This window comes from Callithrix jacchus, chromosome 8, assembly GCF_049354715.1.
Source record: "Callithrix jacchus isolate 240 chromosome 8, calJac240_pri, whole genome shotgun sequence".
Lineage (NCBI taxonomy): Eukaryota > Metazoa > Chordata > Mammalia > Primates > Cebidae > Callithrix > Callithrix jacchus.
This window is the reverse complement of record NC_133509.1, coordinates 17,247,035-17,253,266: the sequence shown is the minus strand read 5'-3', so window position 1 is coordinate 17,253,266 and position 6,232 is coordinate 17,247,035. Positions and strand designations below refer to the sequence as shown.

At 54.3% G+C, this 6,232-nt stretch overlaps 1 long non-coding RNA gene and 1 other non-coding gene across 2 annotated transcripts; both read right to left on the bottom strand.

The window, feature by feature from the left end:
- Nucleotides 1-2,886: 2,886 nt before the first annotated feature.
- LOC118145103 (uncharacterized) lies at nucleotides 2,887-6,200 on the bottom strand. The gene is made up of 3 exons (XR_004730272.3): nucleotides 6,024-6,200; nucleotides 5,084-5,922; nucleotides 2,887-3,041 (listed from the first exon to the last, which is right to left on the bottom strand). It is a non-coding gene; the product is annotated as an uncharacterized LOC118145103 (long non-coding RNA).
- LOC118145284 (U6 spliceosomal RNA) lies at nucleotides 5,713-5,815 on the bottom strand. Its single transcript, XR_004730410.1, has one exon. It is a non-coding gene; the product is annotated as a U6 spliceosomal RNA (small nuclear RNA).
- Nucleotides 6,201-6,232: the final 32 nt, after the last annotated feature.

Here is a 6,232-nt window from a genome sequence, read left to right as displayed (position 1 = left end):
CAGCCGCGCTTGGCCCAGGAAGATGCCTATGGTATGACCTCCTGCCTCACTCCTGACCCAAATCCATAGAGCTTGCCCAGGGCGCTCACACAGCTTTCAGGATGAGGGGAAGGGCTTCTCCCCTCTGGGAGAAATAGTTCAACCATTTAAGAAAGTCTGGTCACTGGCACCCTGGGAGCCTGCCCACAGCAGGCTAATCTCCTCCGGGCCCCACACAAAGTCTGTGCCTTCCAGGAAACCCTCCTTGGCACTCTGACCTGGGAAGCAGGAGATGTGTGTTCTCTCACACGCCCCCATCCCACATCCCTGCAAGCTCATACCCAGATCCTCTGTGCCTCAGGACTGCAGAGGCTTCTTTCGTCACAAGCAGGGAGTCTTACCTGCCCGAAGACAGAAGATGGCCCTGTGAGCTGCTAGCTCCACATCCAGAAACAAACTTCATGAAGTTGGATCTTATTCCGACTCCCACCTACCCCCACTGCCCCCGCGCCTCTGAGTCCTGCTTGCCCGGGTAGGTGCTCTCCTCACTTGCTCCCTGCTGCCTTGGGAGCTTGCACGTGCCCTTCCCTGTGCCAGCAATCCCCTTTCCCTAAGCATTTCAAATGCAGCACGGGGAACTAGCGGCAGGAGCAGCAGATGCAGGGACTTGGGTGGGAGAGGGCTGGAGAAGGACAATTGTGGAATGAAATGGCAGGACGCGGGAAAATAAAAAATACTAACCATCAAAAGTGCTGTCATTAATCTGCTGGGTGACTCTGAGTGAGTTCCTTTCCCATTCTGGGCCTGAGAGATAAAAGGCTTGAGTCCTATATTGCCACGGTATCCTGCTCCAAGCATGAGAAGTAACTCAGTGATGTGTGTGTGGAGGGGGAGGGCCTATGTGGATGTGATGGGGTGGGGGATTTCTCTGGGCACACATGGGCCCCGCTTAACCAGATTCTGCTTCACTTTCTTTTCTTTAATCCCTGGAGATGTGGCTTGCTCAGTGAGCTGCCACTGAATGCTCCCTGAGCACCCACTGGGTGTCAGGTCCTCTTCTGGGGCCCTGCTTCCTGCAGATGGGACCCTCCCTCGAAGGCCCCACGCCTGACAATCATAAGCAGAGCCTTCCTGTGTCTACAGAATCGCCCACTCCCTGTTTGCTCAGAGCTTAGGAGACACAGCCTCACTAGAAGGTTTGGAAAGCGCCCTGCGGTGGAAGGTACGTCACTGCCGTGCAAATTGGGAGGCTTAGATGGCAGATAAAAGATTGCTTTGTGTCACAGGCAACCCCAGCCAGAGTGGTGTCTAGTTACGGTGTCTCTGGGCTGGACTGGGTGCCCTGGAATGTGAACTGGATGCGTGCTGCGGCTTCCTGTTGGTACTTGTCCCAGCAGAGTGGTCCACTGGCTTAGCTGCCTCTCAAGTTGCACAACACCTGGGCCTCCCAGCGGGCACTGCTGGTGCTGGAGGGAAGAGAAGCCTCCGCCTGCAGGGCCGGTACCCTCTTCTGCCCACTGCCTGAGGCGAAAGGTGGATTCCAGGCCAGGCCAGGTCAGGAGGTGACCCCAGCTCCTCCCCAGGAACTGCCCCCCGGCCCTCCAGGGAAGGGCCTGGTTGCTCTGAAGGGCCCAAGGCAGGGATGACACCGCCAAAGGAGGGAACCGTGGCAGGCCAGGGGCAGAGGGGACCAGGCTGCTGTCCCTTCCTCGGGGAAGGCGTGGAGCGGTGCCACCAGCCTGCCTGAATCTTACTAGACGCAGGGCAACACCTGAAGACCTTCCCCACATCCCCTGTGGCCTCACCATGTCACTGAGAGGAAAGGTGAGCATGTGGGAGATGAAGTGACTTGCCCTGGGGTTGTTTTATTTCCCAAAGTTCAGGGATCTGACCTCTAGCCCAAAACTCTGTCTGAAGGGCTGTTTGCCTGATCGGAGCTCCCCAGGAGCTGGCTACAGGCAAATATGCCTCAGCTCAGGAGTGCGAGGGGCAGCCCGGGCTACCATGACCCATTTAGAGGGCTCAGCTAACTTCAGGGTGTCCTGAGGCCACCGGCCTGGCTGGGAATGCTCTCCCACCTTCCATCCAGCTCTTGGTGGGAGCTGCGTCCAGCTGGGCAGTGACTCAGCAGCCCTCATCCCCACGTGTGTGGGAGGGCAGGCCTTTCTCCCGGCTGTCGGCTTGGCTCTGTTGGCCCGTCTGGGGGTGCCCCGGCAGCCAGCCTGCCATCAGCAAGGCCCTGGGGCTCGGGCCAGCCTTCCCACAACTCAGTCATAGAGTTTGCTCTCTTTCCAGCCCTGCAGCCTTTCCCCTGAGACTAGAGGGCCACTTGTAAGTTCCTCTGGCCACCTCAACTGTCTGCCCAGCCAGGCAGCCAGGCTGTGGGTGACTTCCTTCGCACCAGGCCCAGAAATCCTGTTCTGTCCTCAGAAGCAGCCCACCTCCCAGAGCAAACAGCTTGTTTGCCAGGCTCACAGGCCTCCCTGCCTGCTCAGAGGGCATCCTGTGATGTATGAAGAGAAGGAACTGAGCAAAGCCCAGGCAAGGAAACCAGGGAGGGAAGTGGATCTCGGCTGGACTTTACATGGGACCATGCAGGTAGGGCACAAGCCCATCTGCTCACCACCAGGGAAAACATCACCTTACACACTCTGGCTCTGACCCCAGGGACAGCATGCTGGTGCCACTGGTGTAGCAGTGGGAGCGTAAGCAAGGCCCGTACACTCTCAGATCCAGTTTCCACATCTGTAAAATGGGCATGCTAATGCCTGTCCTGTCAGCCAGGTTTGTTCTACACGACACATACAACCCTGTTTCTAAAGGGCCTGGTGGAAGGCCTGCTCCAACATGCTTCAGACGTGGGTATTTCTTTCCATCCTATGTGTGAGTCCAACAGAATTTGTGCAATCTTTTATTGATCTCATTTCACGCTCGCCATCCTGGGATCCAGTGGGAAAAGACCCATGAGGGACTTTGCAAATGCTGCCAGGAACTGCAGGTGCCGGTCGCTGCTGCTGCTGGTCCTCCCAGCAACTCTCAGGGAAGCAGGGCAGGTGAGGCGCCTAGGTTGGAAACAGGAACTACACTGCTAGCTGTCATTCTGTAAGTTAGGGCGACTCCAGAAACTTATATGGAGCACCAAGTATGTGTCAGCCACTAAGGGAGACACTTAGGGACACTGAGGTACCTACGGCATGGTCCCTGCCAGAAAAGGGCCCATGTGGTAGAGAAGGGAAGGAAAGAGACAGGAACATACAGATGACCTCCATCCCAGAGCAGAGAGGGGAAGGAAAGACACAGGAACATGCAGATGACCTCCATCCCAGAGCAGAGAGGGGAAGGAAAGACACAGGAATATGCAGATGACCTTCATCCCAGAGCAGAGAGGGGAAGGAAAGACACAGAAACATGCAGATGACCTCCATCCCAGAGAAGAGAGGGGAAGGAAAGACACAGGAACATGCAGATGACCTCCATCCCAGAGAAGAGAGGGGAAGGAAAGACACAGGAACATGCAGATGACCTCCATCCCAGAGAAGAGAGGGGAAGGAAAGACACAGGAACATGCAGATGACCTCCATCCCAGAGAAGAGAGGGGAAGGAAAGACACAGGAACATGCAGATGACCTCCATCCCAGAGAAGAGGGGAAGGAAAGACACAGGAACGTGCAGATGACCTCCATCCCAGATAGGTGAAAAGCAGGCTGTGCGTAAGGTACAGACGCCTCATCTGGAAAATCCCAATGCAGTGAGAAATCAGGGCTCCTTTGGGGGAATGGAAAACTGCATGGAGAAGGAGCAAGAGTTTGCAGGGTGGGGGAGGGAGAGGCAGGGTTTGGAGGCCCCAGAGGCTCCAGTAAGGAGTACATGCCTGGGCTGACCAAGGGGCGGAGTCTTAGAAGACCCAGATATACTGAGGCACCTCCATACCAGCCTATGTGGCTCTACCGGTATTGCAAGACCCCTATGGGGTGTCGAGACACATCCTATGACCCAGATCTCTGCCTTCCAGGAACTGGTTGGGTGAGATGAGACTCATCCTGGGCATATGTAGAGAGCAATTTTTACCAGCATGTCTCCAGCTGCGGGTGTGGCCTTGAGATCTGACATCACTTCCCTCCTCAAGTGACCCTGCTGGCCCCTCTGCAAAAGGGGACATGGGCACACACTTTTGCACAGTTTCCAGGGGCTCAAAGACATCCCCTCGCCAGCCCATCTCCTTGGAGGAACCCTCAATGTGGTTCAACTCCCGGGTTTTGCAGATGAGGAAACTGAGGCAGAGGAATAGAGTGCCTTGCCAAAGGTGCATGGTGAGTCAGGACAGAACAGGCCTAGACTTGGTTTCTGCCCCAGAGTTGTCCCATGGACGCCCGATGCTGCCACCTCCTCCATCTATGCCTCTGCCCAGCTGCAGTTTTCAGCATCCTGCCTCATGACAGAGGGGACAGCACACACTTTCTATCCCTCTCAGCCATTGCCTCTTCCTGACCCATAGTTCCCCTCTTGGTGAAACTGTCTTTGTGCCTTCTTCCCACAGGCACAGTCCCACTGGTTCTCTGCATCCTGGTGCCGCATCTCTGTGAAAGGCTCCACGTGCACCCACTCACCCAAGCTGCACAGGGGCAACTTTCTCTCCTTCTCCCCCTGTTCCCCATCCACAGCCAACTCCTAGCTGGACTGGACTGGCCTCTCTCTCAAACCCAGTCCATATATATATATAGCTAGAGAGAGAGAGAGAAAGAGAGAGAGAGAGAGGGAGGGAGGGGGAGAGAGGGAGAGGGAGAGAGAGAGAGTCTTGCTCTGTTGCCCAGCTGGAGTGCAATGGCATGATCTCAGCTCACTGCAACCTCTGCCTCCTGGGTACAAGCAATTCTCTTGCCTCAGCCTCCTGAGTAGCTGTGATTATAGGTGTGCACCACCACACCCAGCTAATTTTTATATTTTTAGTAGAGATGGGGTTTCTCCATGTTGGTCAGGCTGGTCTCAAACCCCTGACCTTGTGATCCGCCCACCGCTGCATCCCAAAGTGCTGGGATTACAGGCTTGAGCCACTGCTCCTGGCCAGTCCTTACTCTTTATCAGTGGGAATCCAGGCCCTCCTCACCTCTTACTGGGGCCATTATCACAGCCAGAAAAATATTTCTAAAGCACATAAACATGTCACTTTTCAAATCTTGCAGAGGTTCCCTGTGGCCTTGAGAATTAAGTTCAAGCCCTTGGCGTGGTCTACAAAGTGCCCCTTCACGGCCGATGGAGTGTCTCCAGTAGATGGATACTCTCAGATGAAAATAGAGTATCCATGCATCTCTGTCTCAGTCTGCCCATTCCAAATGCAAATTAAAAAGTATCCAAGGGGCAATGGTAGGCAGCCCAGGCTGCTGCTTGACGTCATCGAGGGTCTTGCAGGGACCTTCAGATCTTCTGCCCCTGTCCCACCATCTCCACACCTGTGCTGCAAAATGCCTGCATCGCCGCTCCTCCTACCATGACCCCTCCTACCACGTGCCTACATCCATTCTTGGCACCAGCTTGGCAAATGCTACACGCCCCCAAACCCTTAAGCCCGTTTGTTCCTGCTGCTCTTTCTATCCAGAGAAATAAGATGTGTGTAGACCAGCTTCATACCCTCTAACTTGAGATCTGCTTGCATGCATTTTTGTAAAATTCAGTTCTCCCTTGATGGCAACACTCTTAAAGGGGCCAATCCACTTTGCCACTTATGGGCTTAAAAAAATCAATATGGAACAGTTCATGAATTTTTGTCGTCCTTGCACAGGGGCCATGCTAGTCTTCTCTGTATTGTTCCAACTTTTTAGTATGTATGCTGCTGAAGCAATGGTTTTCGAAGCCCTTACACACAAGATAATCATTTGTAAGCGCCCATCCACTGCAGTTTTCTTCCATAGACTGACACGATTTTTTACATATAAGTACTTCTAGGGTCTGAAATTAAAGTCAGGACAAAGCGTCAATGCAATCGTCTATGACTAGCAACGTGTGCTGCTCATTTGCTGATGAATAAGTAGCTGAACCCAGAAGCTCACCCTAAACGTTTAACAGCAACAAGAGTGACATGCCAAGTCCCCAGCAGTTCAAAGTTGGAAGAGTAATGAAGAGCCGCTGAGATGTGCTGTCACAGGGTTAGAGGAGAGTCTGGAACACCCCCTCCTCCCCTGCCCGCCAGGCTCAGCTTGACAGCAGAGGTCACAATCGCAGCCCCCAAACGAACCTCATTCCCTGGCTCTTACAATTG